At 42.0% G+C, this 26,533-nt stretch overlaps 1 long non-coding RNA gene across 4 annotated transcripts in view; it reads left to right on the forward strand.

Annotated features, from left to right (window-relative positions):
- LOC112820357 (uncharacterized) overlaps window positions 1–26,533 on the forward strand; it is an 81,566-nt gene that overhangs the window by 9,868 nt on the left and 45,165 nt on the right. The window lies entirely within an intron of this gene.

Raw genomic sequence — 26,533 nt, forward strand, 5'->3', positions numbered from 1 at the left:
TGCCATGCATGGTACTCCTCAGACATCCCTCTTTCTCAAAACGTCTCCTTGGCCTGTGTGTGGAGAGCTCCAGAGATGAGAGGTTCATTTCTCTGTGCTTCATTGGTCTTCTGTCTCATGCAGCAGCTTTCTCCCAGAGCTCCCTAAAATACCTGACAGGCACCGCCCTCTCGTTAGGAGGAATTATGAAATCTGGCGTAGAGTGAGCTTCTGAGCTTGGCAAGGAAAGGAGAGACAGGGCCTCAGCGAGCCTCTGCCCCTCCCTCAGGACATTGGAATTAAGAACTGCTCACAATCCCTCAAACCAGCTAAACACAACTCTGAGATCTTCCTGGGAAAATACAAAATCATTCAAATGGCTTTTCAATGTTACGCAGGGCTTTCCTTTCCTCTGAAGTTATTTCTTTCAGGCAGAAAATGATTTTGTTAGCATCTCGGGAGAAAGAGCAGATGGAAGTGGCTAGATTAAAGCCCCTCTGTGTAAGCAAAATAATTTACAGCAACACTGGAATAGCTTTATTCTTTCTCTGAATACGGGAGGAATAAATCACGAGGTTGTCAATTTGGAAAGTGGCAGGATAGCTGTGACTCCAGCAGCATTGTCATTTTTGGGGCTCCCGGAGATGTGCGCCTGAGGCCGGGGGGGGGGGCATGTGGTGGGCTTTCCCGTCTGAGTGGTGGGCCGCCTGCCCAAGTGACAGGATGTTTTCTCCAGGCTCCCAATGAAGAGCCGCGAGTCAATGTGCGAGTGCTAGCCTGGCGTTTCCTCAAGACCCAGCACGAGTTTCTATCTACGGGTCACAAGCAGAGGGGAACAGAATCCAAGAGAGACACGCTTGAGTTCTACAAACCTGCCAATTGACTCGCCACAGAGCGGTCACCTTTTGATTTAGGAAAGTGGCTGCCCAGGTAGATGAGCCCGTGAGGGTGGTGGCTGGGAGCCCCAGCATGCCGAGGCACTGAGCCATTTTCATGCCATTTGATCGAGCATAATCCCTTCCTGGGGCTTCAGGCGGTGCGAGTTCTGATCAGCCAAAGTACTCCGGGTGATTTCATCATTTCAAATTGAACTGTCCCTTGTCTCTTTATAAGATTTTCTTGTTATTTTTAACTACAGAGCAGGTCAGGCTGTTTTGTTATGTTTTGTTTCGTTTTGGAAATAGCATCCGAAGCAATGGGCAGTGGGAAGGAAAGGCGAGTAATGAGCTGTCTGTCAGGGAGGTGCCCTGGTTGAGAACCTGTTTTCAAGCACGGGTGCGAGGGAAATCTAGTTCACGCTTCTTGCTGCTGCTGGAGTGGGTGACAGATGCTGGTAAAGGGAACACTTAGGGGCAGGTGTGGGCTGAGGTGGTCCAGCTGTGTCCCTGGGTCTGTTTCCGGGTTGAGGGAGGCCATGGTAGCCAGCCTTCCTGGAGCTCCGTCCTCAAGGTCTCTACTTTTCCCGTCCTGGGGGAACAAAGAAGGGGGGGATGGGGACAATGCCCATCAGAGCAAATCCGGGCCATCTCAGGCTCAGGCCTCTTGGTGGCCCGCCATCCTGTCCAGTAGAGTAAAACCCATACCTCATGAAACACGGACGTTCACCCTCCGACCGGGGCAGGTGAGACAAGCGGAATAGTATTTGGAACTCTTACCTGACACGTTTTTTCCTTGTAATTCTCTCTCACCCTGTGGTTCTTCTGCCATTAGTCTGGACAGTGAGACCAAGGCTCATGGTCTCGGGAACAGAGGACGCATAGATTTACATTTGTGGCTTTGTGCTCAGAAATGGTCTCGGGGAATTCTAGCTTTAGATTGCAAGAGGTTGCAAGGACAGGGACGTATTTTATGTGTTTACTTGTTTATTGGGTTTTGGGTTTTGGACGCCAAATCTTGGCTGTCACTATTAAGAGTGACGTCGAGAAGACTCAGGGCGTCAAGGCTGTGCCGTCTACCATAAAGACGGCAGGAGTCAGGGGGTGTGAGAGCAGTTCCCCTGCATGGAGAAGGCCCAGACCTTAAGGCCTAAGGGACATTGGCAGGCACAGTAGAGGGAGCTGGACCTGACGAGAGCACCTGACCCCACCCCCTGAAGGGGAAGTCCCCGTTGGAGAGGGGCTCCAAGAGCCTCTCATTGATGTGGCACAACCACCACTGAGCAAGGCAGATCTAAGCAGAAACAGGTGACATCATGCCCCGTACCCCTGACTCAGCTCTCAAGACCTCATAATGGGCACAGAAGAGAGCTTGAAGTTTACCCACAAACATCCGTCACCTCAGGAGAGACACAGGTACTGATGGAGAATGGCCAGGATCAGGCATTCGGGCCTCAGGACCAGAGGCCGTGGGAGCACCCATGAGGGAACACCTGCTGAAGCAGGAGCACAGGAGAGGGAGCTGTGGAGGGCACGGGAGCATCACTGGATGCTCCCACCATGGTGCAGAAGGCACTCTGCTATGGACACCTGCCAGGAAACAAAATAGTCACAGACCAAACAAATTATCCTTCTTCCTTGGCACCATGATGTCATTCCATAAGTTCATCTGAGCCCAGGTGTCACTCACATGGGAAGGAAAGGGATGTGGGTGGAATGAGGTGGATGGGGGGTGGACTACACAGGTGCTCTGAACAGAGTGTAAAGTCAGTGGAAGTCCATGATGGAGCCAGAACCATCCATTTTTGAGCTTCCAAGTTTGTGACCACAAATATTGAACTTACTGCATTATGAATTGACACACAACTACTTTATCTGCCATTGGGCAAAATTTTCAATAGACACTAGAGTCTTCCAGTTGAGTCTTGCGGGAGAATTATCAATTAGTTTGATGTAGGATACGTTTGCCTCAAGCGTACTCACCGTGGACATCAGTGGTGCTCGGCTCAAGGAAAAGCAAACGTGACTCTCAGTGGCTGTGTGGCACTAACCAAGCTGTAGCAACACACGTCTGTGGTGTCCGAGGCAGACGTTCGAGTACCAGAGGGCTTTGGCTGTGGAGAGTGGGGACGGCCACTAGTCTTCTGGAAGCAGCCCTGCAGGCTTGACAGATGCCCCCTTTGCCTTCAGGGCCCCACCAACCACAGGGCCCCATCCTTATTGATTGAAGACAGTGGCCTTGCCTCCTGCTAGCTACCCACCCCTCCCCAGGGCTGCTCCACCTGCTTCCCGTGGTCGGCTTTGGTCCCATTCACACACCTGGGGATGTCAGCTAAGCCCTCCCCTTGGCTGCCAGTTGGGCTGGCTGGACCTCTGTGTTCTGGGGGATACTCTAGGCTCCCCTGCTCTTCCTAACTGACTCAGTGCTTTCTTCTTGCCCTTTTCTGGCTTGCATGGCCCTGTCTGGTGTCAAAGCGCTGGCCTCCCATCCGCTCTGTTCCTTTGCAGCCTGAACGCTGGTTCTGACAATAATCCTGGCTCAGGGCCTGGAAAAAAATCATCGAGTCAGAACCCCAACAGAACAACTCACAAAGTTGCTTAGTGAGCATAAAATTGGAGCTGAGAGAGCTGGATATTCTTAAGGGATGTGTCCAATGTGCTGTGGTAGTAAGATACAGTGCCCTTTCCACCTCTGGGGCTATTAGCAAAAGAAGGCCTGGGAAGGGACATCTGAAATTGGGGCATCCATCCTCCTCCCTAATAGGGCCAGAAGAGCGTGAATGAACACCTCCCTCTCCCGCCTCCTTTCACAATATTCCAGCGTTCACCCCAGGACCATGGCAGTTACAGAGCTCAAATTACAGGTTTAGGACCTCACTTCTTCCCCTTGGCATGACATCTTGAGGAGGAGCCTTAATCGCATTAGTGATGCATTCACAGATCTTGTCATTCAGCGGGTTGCTTCTGCAAAGATTTTTGCTGATGAGTGAATCTGATCCCCAGTGTCAAGTCCTGGATTTCCCAATGGAGAGTGACACTTGCTAACCCAAGTTCACAACCTGGAGGGGGACAGGTGGTCTGTTCCCCTTGGGATCACGGGCCCTGCCCCTGCCCCTCTGCCTGTTAGCTCCCAAGACAAGTGTGGCTTCCTCAGAGAGGTGGTCCCTGAGTCTTCTGACCAGGAAAGACCCTCTGATTTGACCTATACAGCATTGTCCCCTGCTCCCCATCAGAGTGCTCAGCAGTGATAATTTCACCCACATTTGGTTTTATTTGGTGAATGTGTGTATTAGTCTCCTAGGGCGGTTGTAACAAAGTACCACAAACTGTGTGGCTTAGAACAACACAAATGTATTGTTTCACGGTTACGGAGGCCAGAAGTCTGAGATGAAGGTGGCAGCAGGGCTGTGCTCCCTCTGAAGGCACCAAGGAGGGGACTGGTCCAGGCCTCTCTCCTGGCTTCCAGTGGCCTCGGGTGTTCCTTGGCATGTAGATGCATCACTCCACCCTCTTCATAGGGCGCTTCACCTTGTCCTCTCTGTGTGCTTGTCTGTCTGTGTCCAAATCTCCCATTTTATAAGGTCACCAGTCATAGTGAATTAGGGCCCAAACCTAATGGACTTATCGTAAGTTGTCTATCTCACAGAGACCCTATTTCCAAATCAGGTCACATTCTAGGTACTGGATGTTAGGATGTCAGCATAGGAATTTTTAGGGGACAGAAGTCAGCCGATAGTGTGTTGCCTCCATGAAGGCAGGGAACTTGTGTGTTGTTACTTTCAGGGTAGCCTCTGAGCCTAGCATCCTGTCTGGCACAGGGGGAGTGCCTAATAGCTATTGCTGAATGTATGATTTAAGAAAGAATGAATGAAAGCTGATTCTCTAGGATCACCCCCACTGCCCACAGGCACATGTGGCAGCCTTGAAGCAACAACTGCTCACAGGTATCTTGAGACAGCCCCAACCACACAAGAATCAGGCAGAACGCCCAATCTATCCTGCCTTTCTTTTCCAGTCCCGATGTTTGAGAATCTGAACTTGTGGGAAAACGCAGTGAATTTGCTCTTTTCTCCTCACCCCCGGATTAACGAAAGGTACAGAGAAAGAGTTTGGTCCTGGTAAAGGGTAGGCTTGGCAGATTTAGCAAATAAAAATGTAGGCTGCCCAGTTAAGCGTGAGTTTCCCAAATATTGTGTAAGACCTACTTCTACTAAAAGTATTCAACATCTATTTGAAATCCAAACTTCACTGGGGACCTTGTGTTTGGTCTGGCAACCCTGCTGTGGTTGCCATCTAGGTGGTGCATTAGATCTTTGAAAATTGCAGGAGATTCCTCTGGAAATCAGAGTAGGAAGGCAGAGGATGGGGACTCTGAGGAGAGGCAGGGAGGGCCGAGCTCCAGGTCGATCCGCTGTGGCTGTGTTCTGCCGCATCAGGCTCCTCCTCGTTGCGTACAGACAGCTCGGGAGCACCTTCTCACTCACCACCTCCCTCTCTCCTTTGTCCCATGTCTCCTCCTTCTGCCTCTTCCTCGTTTCCTCTAAGGTGATGGTCTTCCTTAGACAGTAAGCAGTGTGGGCCTATGTAGGGCTTACACTGGGTACTGCCTGAACAGTTGTAGGGTTTTCTGCTTGGCATGTAACTGGCCTCCCATCAGAGGCCCCGTGCTCACCTGTGACCTCCAGGGCGTGCGCCCACGGGTACTGACCTCTCACTGGTGGTGGAAGACTGCAAATTCTCCAGACTCAAGGCTCATCTGGATCTGAATATCCTCTCTGTCTCTTCCTAGCTAGGTGACTTAGGCCCATTATAATTCTCATCTACAAAATGGCAATAACAGTAGACAAATCTCATACATTGTGAGCATTAAATCCAATAGCTGAATTAAGGTGCCATGGATCTAACACATAATCAGCGTTTAAAGATATTAGCTATAGTTATCATCATCACCACCATCTCCATTATCATTAACATCACTGTCATCACCACCCCACCATCGCCATCATTCCCAACACCACCACCATCATCTCCAATATCACCACCCCACCATCACCATCATTCCCAACACCACCACCATCATCTCCAATATCACCACCCCACCATCACCATCATTCCCATCAACACAACCATCATCTCTAATATTACCATCATCATCATCAACATCCCCATCACCATCACCTCCATTATCACCATCACCATCCCACCACCATCATCATCATTCCTGTCATCACCACCATCATATCCAATATCACCGTCATCAGCATCATCATCATCAACATCCCCATCATCATTGCCATCACCTCCATTATCACCATCCCCATCCCACCATCACCAACACCATCCCACTACCATCATCATCATTCCTGTCATCACCACCATTGTATCCAGTATCACCATCATCAGCATCATCATCATTAACATCCCCATCATCGTCACCGTCACCTCCATTATCACCATCATCATCACCGTCCCACCATCACCAACACCATCCCAGCATCATCATTATCATCATCACCACTATTGTCATCACTGTCATAACCATCATCACCATCATCATTGTAAAATCATGTTCATTATCATCGCCATCATCATCGTTTTACCCATACTACTCATATATACCCATATTACCCATATGCCTCCATTCCCTCAGCTCCCCTTTCCTGCCACCTGCCTCGTAGAACCTGGATTGAGTTGTTTAAATCCTTATTTCACTGTTGTGGGAGTACAGTGCTTTTGCCAACATTTTGATAAATTCTCTAGAGGCATATCTTCTCAGGGCTGCCTTTGGTCCAGCAGGAACCTGCTTCCCCTGACTAAGTTGAGTGTAGCAATTACCTTACCGGTTAGCATATGGGATCCCCCATCTGCGTAGCTTTGATCTTGACATGAAATTCATCACTCACTGGAGCATTTCAATATGTAGATGACTTTATAGAAACTTGGGGAGTATTGAGAGTTAATATTGTATCAATGCAAACTGAATTTTCCATAGTTCTATTCACAAAGCTCCTCTCCACTCTTTCAACTCATCCCGCACCCTTCCGCCATACTGTCTCCGATAGTCACCTTTTCTTCTTTCTTTCTTTTTCTCACTCTGGGTCTCAAATTCCTGTTCATTTCTGCTGCATCTCCTAAAGACTTCTCTCTCAAAGCCTTACATTTCTTCCAAGTAGCTTATCAAAATGTTTTCCTAAACACACTTTCGTTTCTAAAAGAGTCTGGTGCCAGCTACTCAAATGATAAAAGTTTTACTCAGCTACAGTTAGTTTGAAAGGTGCAGGGAAGAGCTTGAGCTGACTTCTTTTAAAGTACATTCTCCCTTTTTGTCTGAAATAATTATTCTATTTAACTTTTGCTTTCAACATGTGGAACAGAGTCACGTTCATCCCAGGAAGTGAGTAGCCTCTTAAAATAAGATTCCAGAAGCATCTTTCCCGAACATGCTTAGTCCAGTTATCAACACTGCATTGTCTCTAACGTATCTAATTATCATCATACATTTTTATTTGCACTGAATGCATGAAAAGCAATGATAAGAAAGAATCCCATCAAAAAATCCTTCTCAAGACAAAGTTGGGAAAATGGAAAGATTTAAATGTGTGCTGGCTGAGGAACCAGACTCAAGGAATGGACTTCCCTCCACTAAGTGGCAGCTGAATAGGCTGCCTGGAAACTTTCCTGTGATTTAGTTCCGGGGCTCACATGTCAGCATTATTGATGGAGATTGGATTTGCTTCTACAGGAGCAGTGAGGCTTCAGGATGCTGGCGCTGAGCCCTATCGATCTGTTTGGATGATTTTCGCTCCCCAAAGCACACGCTCTCTAAGCCAAGGGATGTTCTTAAGGCTCTAGCATTAAAATCACTCATTTTGACACCGTGGAACCATCCCCCACCTTGCAGAAGTGTATCCAAGAAAAATAATTACACTTACAACTCTAAGTGGATATACCTTTGGGTCAACAGAGTTTTCCGAACTTCATTATTACTCTAATATTTTGACATTGAAGAATTGGATTCTAACCTTGTGCTTAGGGTTAATGCCAAAGGACTCTAGAAAAGTTATAAATAAGGCCTTTATGGGGTAAATTTCTTTAATTAGGGAGGCTGTGTAACTCCCAGTTTGGCAGCACAGTAGATAGAGTTACGGTGAATTTTCACTGCCATTGCATTTCCAGTGAATGCAGTTTGACGATTCAAGCCAGCACCAGCTCTGGTCAGTGGTATTCAGCCTGTGTGACAGAGGAAGGGGACCAAGGGAGAGCATGCACTGCTGCACAGAAGGCAAGGCATTTCCTGTCTCCATCCTTCCTCTTCTCTCCTCACTGGCTTCTGTGCTGGGGCAAATTTAGGGCCTGGAAGCTGCCCTGGGGGAATGATTTGCAAGGGGCTTCCAGAAGGCTGGACCCAAAAGGGAAGGGATCAGCAGAATGTTCTCACTGAGCCCAGAAGAGGGCAGCTGTTGGGGGGCTGGGGGTGCTGAGGTCAGGGGCTGGGGCCACTGCTTGTGTGCCGCTTCTCTGCCTCCTCTTGAAGCATGGGTGCTTTTCAGCACAGTGGGTGGGATGGTGCCCCCTTATCCCCCCTAAAAATTCATGGCCAACTGGAAACCTCAGAATGTGACCTTATTTGGAATAAAAGTCTTTGCAGGTGTAGCTAAGATCTCAAGATGAGATTGCCCTGGATTCAAGTCGACCCTGCATCCAATGGCAGTGTCCTTTGAACAGAGAAGAGCAAGAGACATAAACAGGGAGGAGGAGGCCCTGTGAAGACAGGCAGAGACGAGAATGATGCATCTGGAAACCAAGGCCCCCCCAAAGACTGCTGGAGACACCAGAAGCTACAGGACAGTGTGGAACAGACTCTCCTTCAGACCCCTCAGAAAGGAACACACCTTGTTGACACATGGATTTTGGACACCTGGTTTCCAGAACTAATAGAAAATAGATTTCTGTTGATTGAGCCATGCAGTTGGGGAAGCCAGGGGGCAGGAGACACAGCACTCCCCATCACACCCTCAATGCTCCTAGAAAGGCTCAGAGCCCATTTTGGGTCTGACTTGGGGCCAACTGGGTTTGCCACTTTCCTCTTCTCTCTCCTTTCCATGATGCGCCCACACCCCAGAACATGGCTCACCTGCTCCTCTTCACATCTTCAGGAAATCTTCATGGTCCTGTGCACGTGCAGTGAGACATGTGTTTAGAATTACTGGTTCGATTCCATGGTGAGACTCTTGCTGAAAAAAAGGACTTCTTCATCTCTGTTAGAATAATGCACTCCTATTCAGGGTATACAGCTGAATGACCACCCTTTCCCTAATACTTCCGTGTGTATTCTTTTGTGCCTCCTTAGCACCCCATGAGGTGGAATGCTTTTCATCCCTGCTTTGTAGTTGACAGTGCAGTGGGGCAAGCCTGTGGTCAAGACAATCCTGCTAAGGGGCTGAGCCGGGATGTGAACAGAGACTGGATCCAGGGCAGGTGCTCTCTCCCCTCACACGGAACATCTCATTAATCCACAGAGCCTTTTAGAAATATCATTTCCTTGGTGATAAAATTATAAATGTTCATTATTGAAAAGTCGGAAGATATGTAAGGGTACAAAAAGAACACAAACACCAACTCTTTTCCCATCACACAAAAAAATCATTATTAATCTTGAAATCCTTAATCTTCTTCTAGATGTCCTATTATATCTTTCCAAAGTATATACAAGGTCATTTCATATTAAGCTTATTTTTCATCCTGTCTCCCACTTTGCAGTTTGTTCTGAGCATGGTTACATTCTTCAGTACTGTTTGGAAATGCCACGGCCACATGGTCTTCATCTTGAGGGCAAACCGCAAGGCTTCCAACCCGGGGTTATACGTTCAAACTGTCTCATTTTCCCTTTCAAGGGCCATCCCATTGTGATCATCTTTGTACACAAATGTTTGTCTGTGTTTTTGACTATTTTCCTGGGACGGCATCCTAGAAAGGGTCTTTTCAAAGTGTTTCCAATGGTAGCCCTGCCTCCCGGCTACCATGTCAGTGCTTCTAAGGAGTATTTATTTTTCAGAACAAGACATTAGGCGATATTATGTCTTGTGATACAGAAAGAAACTCTAGTTAGAAGAAGGCTTAGTTGATGGAAATTTCTGTTGTTGTGCCTGTTCACCATTCTCCCGCATCAAATCTGGGCAACTTGGAGACTCATTTCCTCATGCTTTTGGAGAGAGCGGCTCTAGCAGGTCCGGCAGCTGAGTGGATGAACAAGCTATTAGGTCCCGAGGGCTCAGAGGTCCACCCTTCCCCAGCCAGGTTGCTTCCAATGTTAGGGTGGCATAGATGTCCCTTGGTCCCTGTTTGGTGAAAGCATGGAGCTTTCTAGGGGTGAGGTCCCTGCCTACTGCATGGGAAACACACACCTCTGCATGTAATGAACTCAAAGCATCACACATGCTCCATCACTTCCACCTTTGAGATTTTCCAATAAACCCTATTTCCTGTGGCACCAAATCCTGCTAGTGGTGTGACGTGGAGCCTCCTTTGAGTGACAGGGATGGTAACTTTTGTGGAGTCTTCTCAAATTATAACGTACCAAGTAACCACATAATGTTGGGTGAGTGCTCCCAATGATGACCTGGTCCTCTGAGGATCATCTTTTGCTTTGTAACTTCCTGGGGTTGGTGGAACAACTGTTGGCTCTGGAACACCAAGACTCTCCTTGGGCTCATGGGGATGGTACCAGTGACTGGTCTGTGAGAACAGCACTGGCCAAATGAACCTGCCCCTCACTGGTGATCCATTAATTCACATAAGTGAATGCCTTCTTATTCAAGGTGCTGCATTCGGGATTTTATATACACTATTGCACTTGAATTTCAATAACGATGATACTAAAAGTAGTCATAGTAATGAGAATTTTAAAATTACAAAGATGTGAAAATAGGAAAATAGGAATTTCTTTCCAGATAACATGATTGTGTACATAAGTAGATTGTTAGAATTTATAATAAGGATGACCAGGTTGATGATGTATACATTTTTTTAAATCACTACGTATAAGCCACTGAGACAGGCTGGCTGCCCATTAAGCAAACTGTTCTCTGGGATTAGCCTTCTGGAACTTCGCTGGGAATGGGCAGGGTGCTGAGGGCTTCTCCCCTCCCCCTCCTCTTGCACTCCCATCTCTCCTCCCCTCCCCCTGCTGCTCTGCTCCTTTTTCTGTTTCTTTTCCCCTCCTACTCACCTTCCCTTCCCTGCCCTCCTCCTGCCCGGACCCCAGGATGCCAGTGAGCAAGGGCTGGTCTAGTGCCTGGCTTTGGGGGGTGATATGCAAGCTTCTGAGAGACCTCTGACCAGGGGGGGACCCTCGCACTGGGGTTAAAGCCTACTTGCCAGCGAACTGCCAATACACAGCCAAGGAGCGCCAACACAGCGAGTGGGAGACACCCAGGAACACGTGAGCCACAAACACCTTGACAGGTTCGCCTTGTTCAGGTCACTGTCTTCCCCTGAGGTTCCTGTCATGATTCACATTCTTACATGCAAAGAAGCAAAATGTCCGCTTCAGTTTGACTTCAGTGGGGATTGCGAAGATTAGTTTTAACTAATCTTACTTACTTTGAGTTCCTCCGAGGAGTGGTTTTAACTTATACAAAAGAACAAGAACAGGACTTCTAATTGGGATAATATTAGTGAACGGTAATGAAAGAAATCTGAGATTATGTGAATAATAATTCCATTAAAAGGGGCTTCCTATAAATACAAATCTGAAATTAGAGCTTTCTTTCTAATTCTCTTGACTTTTAAATCTTTGAATTGTACTTAAACATTATTTTATTGATGGTGGCAGGCTTTAACTTAATAATGTGCTCTTTTAAAATCACCTGTTAAAGGTGCAGAGTTTTAAACAGGGCAAGTGTTCTTCAGATAATAGACCTTTATAGACATTTGAGCCTGTATCTTTGTAATAAAATGTACTTAACCCCCTAAAGTGCACAATCTTTTTATAATGTCCGTGGGGGTATTCGTAGGTATTAAATTAGCTACAAGGGGGTTTTGAAGCATTCTCTAAATGCTGTAGAAAGATATTGAGAAATGGAGAAAGATATTGAGAATTAGAAGAAAAAAATTAATAATACCAGATAGTCTACTAAGATTGAAGTATGGTTCATTTTTTAGTAAGTTTTCTTCGTGTTTGGACTTTCCTGAGCAGAAGGAACTTGCAGGATGTTTCAGTGCTAGAGTCAAAAAGTGATTGTTTACAATTGAGCTGGTTTATGAAATTTACCCATCCATGGTGTTTTAGAGGATTTGAATTCATCTCATCTGCCTCTCTGGCAGAGGGCAAACTGATCTCCTGCCCTGGATCTGGAATTTCAGCTACACACAGTCTACAGTCTTTCTGTATTTCCTGAATATAATAGGATTGTGGGGATTGTGATATAAACCTGGCTTTTGGTGTCCATTTGGGATTATCAAGAAGCTTGTTCCATTAGAAAGTAAGTTGTCCATCGTATTGATTTAAGAAGAGTAGTGATGTGTGGTGTTTTGTCCCACTGGAAGTGTGAGCAATGATTTCTTATATTGTATTTTAAATTTGGGGGCACCTGGGTGGCTCGGTTAAGAGTCTGCCTTCGGCTCAGGTCATGATCTCGGGGTCCTGGGGTCGGGCCCCAAGGCAGGCTCCGTGCTCAGCGGGCAGTCTGCTTCTCCTTCTCCCGCTGCCACTCTCCGCCACCCCCCCCGCCCCGTGCTCGCTCTCTCTCTCTCAAATAAATAAATAAGATCTTTAAAAACAATAAAGAATAAATTTCATCACCAAGATCACTTGCTTAAATAATAAATTCAAAATTAAGATGGTAGAAACTCCACCCAAAACTGACAGATAATTTTAAGAACAAGGGAGATTTGAGAAATCCAGCGTTCCTCATTCTAGGGGGTTCTGCACCAGGCCAGTTCTAGATGGCGGCCGTGTGTTCCTCACATCCCCTGCCCCTGTGGGGAATGAGGGCCATGAGGCTGCAGGTTACTTAATGAAGGATGCTGACAGGGTGACTGACGCATGCCTGCATTTTCTGTTTAGGGTCTGATTAGAAAGAACACAGATCCTGGCCACTCTCAGGAAGGGCAGGCTCTGGGTTGCAAGGTGTGGATTCGGGTGTCTTGCCTTGGCTGTGTTTCTGGCCACAGCTGGGAAGAGATGAGGGACTGTCCAGGGACATCGGCTTACCAGACAGAGTAGAGCCTCTGATGCTGAATTTGCTTCTGAACATTTTGCAAAGAGCCTGGCACACAGTGTCGATAAATATTTGCTGAATGAATGATTAAATCAATTGTCTAGAGCGTCTCTCTTTTTTTTTTAACCCTCCGTTCACTTAAAAAACCATTTTCTCTTGAAGTATTATGCACAGAGAAGTGCACAAGCATAAATGTGGTGTTTACGAAATTACACTGTGAAACAGGCCCATGAAACACCTGGTCACTGCCCAGTGAATTCAAAAAGAGAGTGTCTTCGTCTGCTCAGGCCGCTATAACAAAGTACCAACCGGGTGACTTACAAGCTCCACCTTAGGAACTTAATCACCTTCCAAATGCCCCACCCCCTAATAACATCACCTTGTTCATTTCTAACATATGAATTTGGGCGGATCGCAAATGTGCAGACCACAGCAAGAACATTTCCAGCCCTCTGAAAGCCCCCAAGTCCCCTCCAAATCACTGCCTTCCCCTCCCCATAAAAGACCATCAACATGCTGACCTTTGTGGAGACCCCTTCCTGGCTTCTCTTTACAGTTCCACCTGACAGGCAGCATCCTAAGCCCAAGCACTGTTCTTGGTAAATGGAGTCCATCAGTATGTTTCCCTCTGTGTCTGGCTTCTTCTGTTCCCCTTACGTGAGTGATGGCCGCTGCATTGTTGCACGTGGTTCTTGAATTTCCTTGGCTTCTTGGTATTCTGTTCTATGCACAACAAATTCTTAGGCTATCCTACTCTCAATAGACATCTGGGCTGTGGACATCATGGCTTTGGCTCTTATAAAGATCCCTCCCTGAGCATCACTGTGCATGGCCCCTCGTCACCTGTGCATGTGGCTCTGTAGGGGGTACACCTAGAGAGTGCTGCACCTGGACCAGGGCAAGAGGGCCCTATGCTGGGCTGTGCATAGAACAACCACAGACAGACACACATGGCACCTCTCCCATTCAGCACCTGTCCCTTGGCTCTGCACAGCTTGGCCCTTAACCCTGGACCTCTTACCTGGTGGCTGACACCATCAGGCCCCTAAATAAGCTTCTCCACATCGGCTCTGTGTTTTCAGAGCAAAGGAGTCTCTGAGTGCCAAAAGAGGGGTTTGAGTTGCCCCAGACTTGGCAGTGTGGGAGCTAGTTGGGGTTGAGGAGTTAGGGAAGTGTAGGAGTATACTGGGCCATGATGGGAAGCATGATGGCAAGTCTTCTCATTGGCATCTAGAACGATTTCAACATTAGAACTGTGAGTATCTTTCTTTTTTTAAAAATTTTTTTATTGTTATGTTAATCACCATGCATTACATCATTAGTTTTTGATGTAGTGTTCCATGATTCATTGTTTGTGCATAACCCCCAGTGCTCCACGCAGAACATGCCCTCTTTAATACCCATCACCAGGCTAACCCATCCCCCCACCCTCCTCCCCTCTAGAGCCCTCAGCTTGTTTTTCAGAGTCCATCGTCTCTCATGGTTTGTCTCCCCCTCCGATTTCCCCTCCTTCATTCTTCCCCTCCTGCTGTCTTCTTCTTCTTTTTTTTTTCTTAACATATATTGCGTTATTTGTTTCAGAAGTACAGATCTGTGATTCAACAGTCTTGCGCAATTCACAGCGCTCACCGTAGCACATACCCTCCCCAGTGTCTATCACCCAGCCACCCCATCCCTCCCACCCCCCACCACTCCAGCAACCCTCAGTTTGTTTCCTGAGATTAAGAATTCCTCATATCAGTGAGGTCATGTGATACATGTCTTTCTCTGATTGACTTATTTCACTCAGCATAACACCCTCCAGTTTCATCCCCGTCGTTGCAAATGGCAAGATTGTGAGTAACTTTCTATCTATAAAACCTAGAGGGGGGTGGGAGGGATGGGGTGGCTGGGTGATGGACATTGGGGAGGGTATGTGCTACGGTGAGCGCTGTGAATTGTGTAAGACTGTTGAATCACAGATCTGTACCCCTGAAACAAATAATACATTATATGTTAATAAGAAAAGAAAAAAACATTTAATACAATTAAATTATAGTTTTAAAAATTGACATAATTATAGCTTTATTTATATAACTTTGATATAAAATTCTTGAATTTATTATGACTTCTGTTTGACCTTTAATTAAAAATTGGTGTAAACAGAAGAAAAATAACTTTTTTTGAGCGAATACAAGTATTTTAAAATTGTAAATTCTTAATATTATTTCAATACATTTATAGACTTCTACATTTCATTATTTAATTTATATTTTGATGGAAGTTTATTCAAATGTACACATTCAGATAATATTTCATTGTGTATTTTAATCTGAAATATGTATTATAAAGTAGTGGGTTACTTTAGATCATGCAGAGTAAATGTAAGTTAATTTGTGTGTGTGTGTGTGTGGAAACAAAATACATAAGTGGGGCTCAGAAATGAAAAGCTTAAAAAGAAATAAATTTTTCAAAGAGGGAGCTCTGCTTAGATTAAAAAATAATCTGGAAACAGGGAAATTAAACAGACTTTTGTCAACTGTGACTCCCATGAAATTTGCAAACAGGATATTATAAATTTTATAGTCAGATTTAATTACTGAAAAAATAATGAAAATGAGCAAGAAAATTATTTCCCAGCAAGTAGAAAACTTAAAGAGGTCAGATAGAATCTCTTTATATTCATATTAAGGGAAGATTGTGGTTTTGATCAAATACTGAAAACAGAAAGGACTAATTCTTATCGCATCCACAACTAGAAGCCACAGATGGACCCCAGCCTGCTGCTAGAAGACAGAGTGACATTTTGTGACATTAGTAAACTGGGCAAGTAGGTGGTGGCCTCAGCATATTGTCTTGACAGTGTGCACATGTTTCTAGCAAACACAGTCTGATCAAACTGATGATTCTGATTTTCCCTTTGGTAAGTCTGTGACAGAAAACTTAGTATTTTACATCAAAATTATTTCAAGTGGAAAAAGAAAGTACAGAAACCAAGTTTTATACTTCAGGTTTAAAGGCAAAGTATTTTACTTTTGTGGATGGTGTAAAGAAGTGGTTCAGTTTCATTCTTCTGTGTATAGCTGTCCAGTTTTCCCAACACCATTTGTTGAAGAGACTGTCTTTTTTCCATTGGACATTCTTTCCTGCTTTGTCGAAGATGAGTTGACCATAGAGTTGAGGGTCTGTTTCTGGGTCTCGATTCTGTTCCATTGATCAATGTGTCTGTTTTTGTGCCAGTACCATACTGTCTTGATGATGACAGCTTTGTAATAGAGCTTGAAGTCCGGAATTGTGATGCCGCCAGCTTTGCTTTTCTTTTTCAAGACTGCTTTGGCTATTCAAGGTCATTTTTGGTTCCATATAAATTTTTGGATTATTTGTTCTAACTCTGTGAAAAATGCTGTTGGTATTTTGATAGGGATTGCATTAAATCTCTAGATGGCTTTGGGTAGCATAGACATTTTACAGTATTTGTTCTTCCAATCCATGAGCATGGAATTATGTTTCCATTTCTTTGTGTCCTCTTCAATTTCTTTCATCAGTGTTTTATAGTTTTCAGAGTACCTCTTTCACCTCTTTGTTTAGGTTTATTCCTAGGTATTTTATGGTTTGGCACAATTGTAAATGGGATGATTCCTTGGTATCTCTTTCTGCTGCTTCATTCTTGGTGTAGAGAAATGCAACAGATTTCTGTAGATTGATTTTGTATCCGACTTTACCAAATTTGTGTATCAGTTCTAGCAATTTTTTGGTGGAGTCTTTTAGATTTTCAATATAGAATATCATGTCATCTATAAATAGTGGAAGTTTGACTTCTTCCTTACTGATTTGGATGCCCTGTATTTCTTTTTATTTTTGTCAGACTGCTGTGGCTAGGACTCTAGTACTGTGACAGTGTTGAATCACTAAATTGTACACCTGAAACTAATATTATGTTAACTAACTGGAATTTAAATAAAAACTAAAAAAAAAAAAGAAGGCAAATTTTGTTTTGTAACTTTTCTATATTTTATGACTTAGCTTTGGCCAAGATGCTATCTGTGCCTGGAAACATCCAAGTTCTTAATTATAAGAACACAAAACGTCCCTTGCACATAAAAATCACACAAGTGTAATTATTTTTTTTTTAAGATTTTATTTATTTGACAGAGAGAGACACAGCGAGACAGGGAACACAAGCAGGGGGGAGTAGGAGAGGGAGAAGCAGGCTTCCCCGCTGAGCAGGGAGCCCGATGTGGGGCTCAATCCCAGGACCCTGGGACCATGACCTGAGCCAAAGGCAGACGCTTAACGACTGAGCCACCCAGGCGCCCCACAAGTGTAATTATTACCATGTAAAGAAGTCTGCATAAAGAGCAAACAACCAGCAGTGTTCAAGAAAGCTATGTGAACATTGAAATACATTGAGGTAATGTTCTTAAAGAATATTAAGTTCAATACTTAGCAAGCATGATCATGTGTTTTTTTAGCATGATGCCACTAGTATAATATTTAAAGAAAACAATAGAAATGTCCTACTTTTGTAGATGTGATTTCAAAATTAAATGATAGAATGGTTGAACATGGAATATAGACCAAAATTGAAGCATATGAACATTATCAAGGATGGAAAATTCAAGTGAGATCCATATTTTAATGACTAATAAAGTGAGAGGAAGAATCATACATAAATGTTTACAAAAGTAAATATTACTCAAACTACATTGTACCTAGGACTAATTCTCTGTTGAAAACTAACATTTATTATATGTGGTGTTAACTACCATACAAAAGAAAACAGGGACATCAAAAGAAGTGGCTATGTCATTGGTTTAAATCCATCGTAATATGTATAAGTTTTGACTAACAGAAAAGACAAGATAAGCCACTTTCAATTTTAGACATTGATTTAAATGATAGTTGAGGGCCTATGGTAAAGGCACTCATACCTCTGTATTAGTAAAGAGGAGAGCTTACAAACCAGAATTTTGGGTGAAAGTCCAAACTGGGAGTCATGGCTCAATTATACCCATAGTGACATTTTTTGGAGCAATGAAAGCAATAATTATGCACACTGTTTTCTGGATCTTCCCGAAGATGGAATATCCTATCAAATTGGACCTTTCAATCATTCTCAAATACTGGAAGGGAATAGCAGATAGTTGCTGTTAGAGAAATCAGATTTTATTTTGACAAAAGAGAAATATTTACTGGAAGAATTACGTGAAACAACAGATGACCCTCAAATAAAATTTAATATGGTCCTCAGCATACAAATGAAATAAATGTTGAGTCTGTACTATTCACAGTCATGGGGTATGAACTCTTGTTTGCTAAGGCTATGTAGCAAAAAGCTTACACAAAAGCCAACCCAAAATAGGATTAAAATAATTTGAAATGTTTTTGTTTAATAAAAGGGGATTTTGCTCATGTAGAATATGCACTGAAGGTGCCATTCCAACGAACCTTGAAAACTTAGAACCAGGAAATGAAAATGTCTGCATGCCTATGAAGAAGAGTGTGTATTAATGATTCTGAAATGAATTATACCCATTGTGACTTAGGACACAGTCTCAAATGAAGAGACTTTTGAGTAAGTTGGGCAGCATTCTATCAGCTGGGTGTTCTTTATAATGTTCCAGAATTTTCTGGATTCGGGAAGAATTTTCTTCTTTAAAAGAAGAACTTACACGATTCACTTCAGTAAGAATTAAGTAAATAAAGCAAATGACAGATTAAGGCATTCATTGATTGTATATTTTTATAGCTTATTTAAACAAACCAATATTGATATGTTATTGTTAGCTGAAGCCCAAACTTTATTCAGATTTTCTTAGTTTTTACCAAATGCCCCTTTTCCGTTCCAGGATCCTGTTCAGGATATTGCATTTCATTTAGTTGTCTTACCTCCTTAGGCTCTGCTAGGCAGTACTGTCTTTTCAGACTTTCCTTGTTTTTGATGACCTTGACAGTTTTGAGGGATGCTAGTTGGGTATTTTGCAGAATGTCTTTCAACTGGGATTTGTCTGATGTTTTTCTCATGATCAGACTGGGGTTATAGGTTCTGGGGAGACAGACCACAGGTGTTAAGTACACCATATCATATCAAGGGGACACACTGTCAACGTGACTTGTCACAGCAGACGTTAACTTTGAATACCTGGGGAGGTCATAATTGAATTTCTTTACTGTGAAGTTACTCCCACCCCTTCATACTGTTCTCTTGGAAGGAAGTCACTTGCTTTAGAGTGCTGAGTCATGCTCCATCTCTTTGAGAAGAGAGTATCTCTACAAGTTATTTGAAATTCTTCTGCATGCGACACTTGTCTATTCTCCCCCATTAATTTAGGTATTCAATCATTTATTTCACTATGGAGCCATGGATATTTATTTTATACTTTGGGTCATAATCTAGTAAGACTTTACTCACTTTTTGCTCAAATTGGTTCAGCTTTGACCATTGGGAGCTCTTTTAATTGTCTCCCTTGACTTTTTGATATATCCCCTGGTCATAGTGTTTAATTAATTAATTAATTAATTATATTATATTATTATTTAGCACTTCCTTGCCTCTTGTCCTCTACAAGATGCTCAAGGCCCCTCTTGTGCATTTCTTGCCCCAATCCTAGAATCAGCCATTTCTCCAAGGATCCCTGGGTCCTCTCATTGCAGAGCAGTATTAGAAACCAGGATGTGAATGCTAGATGTGTTTATTGCTACAGGGTGGTGTTGTTCTTAGGTGCTCTCATCTGATGGAACAAGGAAATATATATGAGAATATTAACTTATGCATAAACATTTGGCTATAAATATTTCTTGATGAAACCATCTGTATCTATATTAAGCTAAATATGGGTTTATGAGGGCACTTGGTTAGCTCAGTCAGTTAAGTGTCTGCCTTCAGCTCAGGTCATGATCCCAGAGTCCTGGGATCGAGCCCCGCATGGGGCTCCCTGCCCAATGGGGAGACTGCTTCTCCCTCTCCCTCTGCCACTCCCCCAGCTCATGCTCTCTCTCTCTCTTTCTCGCTCTCACTCTCTCTCTCTCAAATAAATAAAAAAAATATTAAAACAAACAAACAAACATGGGTTTATATCTCAGCTCTAATCTGTTACTACCTGGGTCATTCCAGCATCTTCCCCGTGCTTATCTCCAACCTCCCACTCCAACAGTGAGAAACCTGGCTGCTACCATCCCCACCCATTTCCTTAGTTATTCTGTTCCAGGCTAGATGTCCAGTGGTTTCAGAACTGGTAATGTGTACCCTGGTGGGAAACCACGTTATCAACTAGAGCACAGTGCTTATGTACAGTTTCCATTGTCCTCAGTCTTACAGGCCCACTCATTTCTGGAGTGGCTGATTTCAGCACCTTTCCTCTTGCCTCTTAAGTGAAGATGTTTCACCTGTAATACAGTTAGATTCTTCTGTCACAGTCTGCATTCCATCCTGGGATCCCATGACCTCTTAAGTGATTAATATTTTTTGTATTCATTAAAGCTCCCTATTTACACAAATTCTGTGGGTTTTGAGAACTGTAAAGCATCATGTATACACCATTACAGTATCATACAGAATACTTTTGCTACTATAAAAAACCCTTCGCTTCACATACATTCCCCCACTCCCAGTTTAAACCTTTGGCAGCCACTAATTTGTTTAATGTCTTTATGTAAATTTTTCCTTTTCCAGAATATCATATAATCAGAATCATAAAGTATCTACCTGTCCTTTTCAGATTCGTATCTTTAATTTAACAGTATGCATTTAAGTTTTATCCATGCATTTGTGTGACTTGAGATCTCATTTATTTTGATTGCAGAATGGAATCACATTGCATGGAAGTGCCACAGTTTGGTTATTCACTCACCTATTGAAGGACATCTTGGTTGCTTCCAGTTTGGGATGATTATGGCTAGAGTTTCAATGCAGGTTTTTGTGTGGACCAAAGTTTTCAAATGGTTGGGTAAATACCTAGGAACACGGTTGCTGAATCATATGGTCCAAACAGTTTAGCTATATATGAAGCTGTGAAACTGTCTACCAGAGTGTCTGTACCGCTTCTCATTCTCAGTAATAATAAATGGGAATTACCGTTGCTCCACATTTTTGTCAGCATTTGATATTATCAGTTTTTTGTTTGGTATTTTAGCCAATTCTAGCCATCTTAGCCATTCTAATAGGTATGTCAGGATATCTCATTATTGTTTGGATTTGCATTTCCCTAATGAAAAATGATGTTGAGGATTTTTCATATGCTTACTTGCCATCTGTAAATCTTTCTTGGGGAAGTGTCTGCATCTTTTATCCATTTTAAAAATTGGGTTCTTTATTTTCTAATTTTTGAGTTTTAAGCTTCTTTGTGGATTTTCAATATAAATCCTTTATTAGATATGTGTCTTGAAATATTTCCTCCCAGCCTGTGCATTGTATTTCTATTCTCTTAACAGTGTTTTTTACACAGCAGAAGTTTTTAGTTTTAATAAATGCAAATTATGAATTCAGCTTTTTCTTTCATGGATCATACTTTTCCAGTTGAATCTAAAACCTAATCATCAAATTCAAGTTTTCATGGTTTTCCTCCTATAATCTCTTCTAGAAGTTTTATGGTTTTGCATTTTACATTTAGAGCTAATTTGAGTTAATTATTGTTAAAGGTGTAAGTTCTGCGTCTAGATCTTTTTTTTCATATTGACATTTAATTGTTCTAGCATCATTTTTGAAAAAAAAAGCTATTTTTTTAATATTGAATTTCCCTTTCTTTTTTGTCAAAAATCAAGTAACTATATTTTTGTGCTCTCTTTATGGTCTCTCTATTCTGTTCCATTGACCTGTTTGTCTGCTTTTTTGTCAATACTATGCTGTCTTAATTTGTGTGGTTTTATAGTAAACCTTGAAATCAAATAGCATGAGTCCTCCAACTTCATTCTTCTTCTTCTTCAGTATTGTATTGCCCGTTCTAGGTTTTTTGCCTTTTTATATGTACTTTACAATTAGTTTGTTGATATTCATGAAAGAGTCTTGTGGGACTTTGACTGAAAGTACCTTCAATCTATGGATTGATTTGGGAAGAATTGACAACAATATTGAGACCTCCTATCCGTGAACAGGGGATATCTCTCCATTTATTTTGATCTTCTTTGATTCCCTTCATCAGTATTTTGTAGCTTTTTACATCAGACCCTGTATATATTTTTGTTAAATTTATACATGATAATTTCATTTTTTGTTGGTATTGTATTAGTTGGTATTTGTACTAGTCAGAGTTCTGCAGAGGAATAGAACCAACAGAATGTGTGTGTTTATATCTATCTATCTATCTATCTATCTATCTATCTACCTATCTATCTATCGATCTATCGGTCTATCTATCGATCGATCTATCATCTGTCCAACTATCTATCATCTACCTATTTTTCTATCATCTATTGAGAGAGGTTTATTTTAAGGAATTGGCTCACATGATTGTGGAGGCTTGTTAAGTCCAAATTCTGAAGGGTAGGCTGGCAGGCTGGGAACCCAGGGAAGAGTTGTAGTTTGAGTCCAAAGACAGTCTGCTTCTAGAATTCCTTTTTCCTTAGAGAAGCCTAGACTTTGTTCTATTAAAATCTGCAGCTAATTGGATGAGACCCACCCATCTTATGGGGGGTAATCTGCTTTTCTTTTTTTTTTTATTTTAAAAGATTTTATTTATTTGAGAGAGAGAGAATGAGAGATAGAGAGCACGAGAGGGAAGAGGGTCAGAGGGAGAAGCAGACTCCCTGCTGAGCAGGGAGCCTGATGTGGGACTCGATCCCGGGACTCCAGGATCATGACCTGAGCCGAAGGCAGTCGCTCAACCAACTGAGCCACCCAGGCGCCCTAATCTGCTTTTCATAAAGTGCAATGACTTAAGTGCTAATGTCATCCAAAAAACACCTTCACAGAAACATCCAGTATAATGTTTGACCAAATATATAAACACTGTGGCCCAGTCAAGTGGACACATAGGATTAACTATCCGAGTATTTTTAAGCTTCAGATTCCAATCGTTTATTGATGGTTTATAAGAAAGCAATTGACTTTTGTGTTTTAAGCATGTACTGTGGGACTTTGTTTAACTTGCTTATTAGTTCTAGGACTGTTTTTTGTTGGGCTTTTCTTCATACACAATTATTATCTGTGAAAAAAAGACAGTTTTACTTATTTCTTCCCATTGTGAATGTAACTATTTCTATTTCTTTCATTATTGCACTAGCTAAAATTTCCAGTGCCATGCTGAATAGGAGTGGTGAGAGAGGACATCACTGCCTGGTTCCTGATCTTGGGGGGAAGTGTCTAGTCTCTCATCCTTAAGTAGGATGTTAGCTTTAGGTTTTTAGTAGATGTCCTTTATCAATTTGAGGATATTCCTCTCTCTTCCTAGTTTGCTGAGAATTTTGTCATAAATAGGCATTGGAGTTTGTTAAATTATGATTAAATGGTTTTTCTTCTTTAGCTTGTTGGTATGAGAATTATATCAACTCATTGATAGATTTTTGAAAGCTGAACAAGCCTCATATGCTTGGAATAAATCCCACTTGGTTTTGGTAAGTAGTTCTTTTTATACATTGATGGATTTGATTCACTAACATTTTGTTGAGGATTTTTGCATCTAAATGCATAAGAGATATTCATCTATAATTTTCTTTTTTGAAAATGTCTTTTACCTGGTTTGAATATTAAAGTAATGCTGACCTCATAGACAAGTTAGGAAATGTTCCTTCTGATTTTATTTTCTAAAAGATATTATGGAGAATTAATATTATTTCTACCTTAAATGTTTGGTAGAATTTACCAATGAAACCATCTGGACCCAGGGCTTTCTTTTTTGGAAGGTTATGAATTATTGATTCAATTTCTTTAGTAGATATAGGGATAGTTATGTTGCCTACTTCTCTTTGTGTGAGTTTTGTTATTTTGTTCCTCTCAAGAAATTCATTAATTTCATCCACATTATCAAATTTTGGGGCAGAGTTGTTAATAGCATTCCTTTATTATCCTTTTAATGCCCAAGGAATCAGTAATGTTGACCTCTCTTTCATTTCTTATATTGGTGACTTGATTTCTATCTTTTCTCCTTCCCTCCCTTTCTCTCTCTCTCTCTGTCTCTCTCTCTCATTCTGACTAAAGATTTATCAATTTTATTTATCTTTTCAAGAACTAGCTTTTCGGTCCTTTGATTTTCGTTCTTTTATACTTTCTCTGAATCCCACAAATTTTGCTGAGTTGTATTCTCATTGTTATTTAGTTCTACATATTTAAAACATTTGCTGAACTTCCTTTTGGCCTATGGGTTTTTGGAAGTATGCTGTTTAATTTCCAAATATTTGGGGGTTTTCCAGCTATCTTTCTGTTGCTGATTTCTAATTTCATTTTGTTGTGGTCTAAGAATATACTTTGTACGATTTCTGTTCTTTTAAACTTGTTAAGGTATTTTTCATGGCTCAGAACATGGTTTATCTTGGTGCATGTTCCACGTGAGCTTGAGAAGAATGTGTGTTCTATTATCACTGAATGAAGTATTCTAAAATGTGTCAATTAGATCAAGTTGATTGATGGTGCTGTTCAGGTTATCTATGTATTTACTGATTTTCTGCCCACTTGATGTATCAGTTACTGGCAGAGGTTGTTCACGTCTCCAGCTATAATAGTGAAGTTGTCTATTCCTCCTTTCATTTCATTCTCTTCTCACATATTTTGATGCTCCGTCATGTGGCGCATTCATGTTGATCATTATGTCTTCCTGGAGAATTAACTCCTTTATCATTATTTAATGTCCCTCTTTATTTCTGTTAATCTTCTCTGTTCTGAAATCTACTTTCTCTGAAATTATTATAGCTACTCCAGCTTTTTTCACCCATTAGTGTTAGCACAATATAACTTGCTCCCATCCCTTCAATTTTGTCCGAGTCTTTCTTTATATTTCATGTGGGGTTTTTTTTGTAGACAATATAGTGTTGATTTTTTTTTAATACCACATGAGAATCTCTATGATTTAGGGAGTTTCTGAGGCTATACACTTTAAAGTGATTATTGATATATTTGGATTGATATCTACTGTTCTTCACCAATTTATATTCATTAATTATTCATTTTATTTCTCTCCTTTCCTGCCATCTCTGGTTTTCATTGAGCATTTTATGTGATTCCATTTTATTTCTGAGCATGCCAATTTTGCCTCTTTTAAGAATTTTTAGTGGCTGCCTTAGCATTTACAATATACATTTTTAAGTAAACTAAATCAATCTTCTAATAGCACTGTATCCTACCATGTATAGTGCAAGTACTTTATATGTGTCGGGCAGGTACTTTTTATGTGTAGTGCAATTCCTCTCTCCTCTCCCTCGATACACCCCTGTCATTTATGTGCTGTAATCACACAACACCACATTACTATTATTCCCTTAAGCAAATAATTATCTTTCAGGTCAATCAAAAATCAGAACAATACAAATATTTTACTTTCCTTTATTCCTTCTCTGACACTCGTGCTTTTTAAAAAACGTGGACCCAAGTTTCTAATCTCGATTGTTTTCCTTCTTCCAGGAGAGAGAACTCCTTTTCACATTTCTTCCAGGGCTGATCCACTGACAATGAATTCCCTCGATTTTTGTTTGTCTAAGGAAGTCTTTATTTTTCCTTCATTTTTGGAGGATTATTTCCTTGAGGGATAGAATTCTAGGTTTTTTGTTTTTTTTTTTTTGAAATATTTCAGTTCTGTTTTCTGATGAAAAACACTGAAATTCTTATCCATGTTTTTGTATAGACAAGATGTTCTTCCCTGACTTCTTTCAAGATTTTCTCTTTGTCTTTGGTTTCCCACACATTGAATGTGATGTGTCTAAGTGAATGTGCATGTATATGTGTGTGTAAACGTGTGTTTTGGTTAGTAATACTGCTTGGGGTTTTCTGAGCTTTCTAGATGTGTGGGTTGGTGTTGTCATTAATTTTGAAAAAGTCTGAGCCATTATTGCTTTCTGTATTTCTTGTGCCCACTTCTGTCTTCTCCTTTTGCTGTTGACATATCCTCAAGCTCTCTGACTCTTTCCTTGGCTGTGTCTAGTTTACTGATGAGGCATCGAAAGTGTTTTTCATTTCTGTTACCGTGTTTCTGATTTCCAGCATTTCCTTTCAGTTCTTTCTGAGTGTTTCCATCTCCCTGCTTACGTTAGCCATTTGTCTTAGTCTTTTCAGGCTGTTATGCCAAAATGCCACAGACTGGGTGGCTTTTAAACAATAGAAATGTATTGCTCACAGTTGTGGAAGCTAGGCGTCTGAGATCAAGGCACCAGCAGATTTGGGGTCTGATGAGAGCCTGCCCCCTAGATGGCTGTCTTTTTGCTCTGACCTCATATAGTGGAAGGAGCGAGGGAGATTTTTAAGGTATTTTTTTATCAGGGCACAACTACCCCTTATGAGGGCTCTGTCCTAAAGACCTGATCACATTCCAGAGGCCCCTTCTCCAAACACCATCACAC

This window comes from Callorhinus ursinus, unplaced genomic scaffold, assembly GCF_003265705.2.
Source record: "Callorhinus ursinus isolate GAN/ISIS: 27379988/994484 unplaced genomic scaffold, GSC_fseal_2.0 scaffold3, whole genome shotgun sequence".
In the NCBI taxonomy this organism is placed as follows: Eukaryota; Metazoa; Chordata; class Mammalia; order Carnivora; family Otariidae; genus Callorhinus; species Callorhinus ursinus.